We start from the raw sequence: 217 nt of genomic DNA on the forward strand, positions 1-217 counted from the left end.
TATATATATATATATATATATATATATATATACCATTGTTCTTTTTCAAATCATGTCCTCTTTTGCACTAATTGTTGTTACGTGCATGTAAATACACACACACACACACATACACACACACACACATATATATATATATATATATATAGTCTTCCTAAATACAACCTTCTCAGTATGTATGTTATTTGTATGTATGTTTCCTATAAAAGTAACTTGT

Source organism: Mastomys coucha, chromosome X (assembly GCF_008632895.1).
Source record: "Mastomys coucha isolate ucsf_1 chromosome X, UCSF_Mcou_1, whole genome shotgun sequence".
Taxonomy (NCBI): Eukaryota; Metazoa; Chordata; class Mammalia; order Rodentia; family Muridae; genus Mastomys; species Mastomys coucha.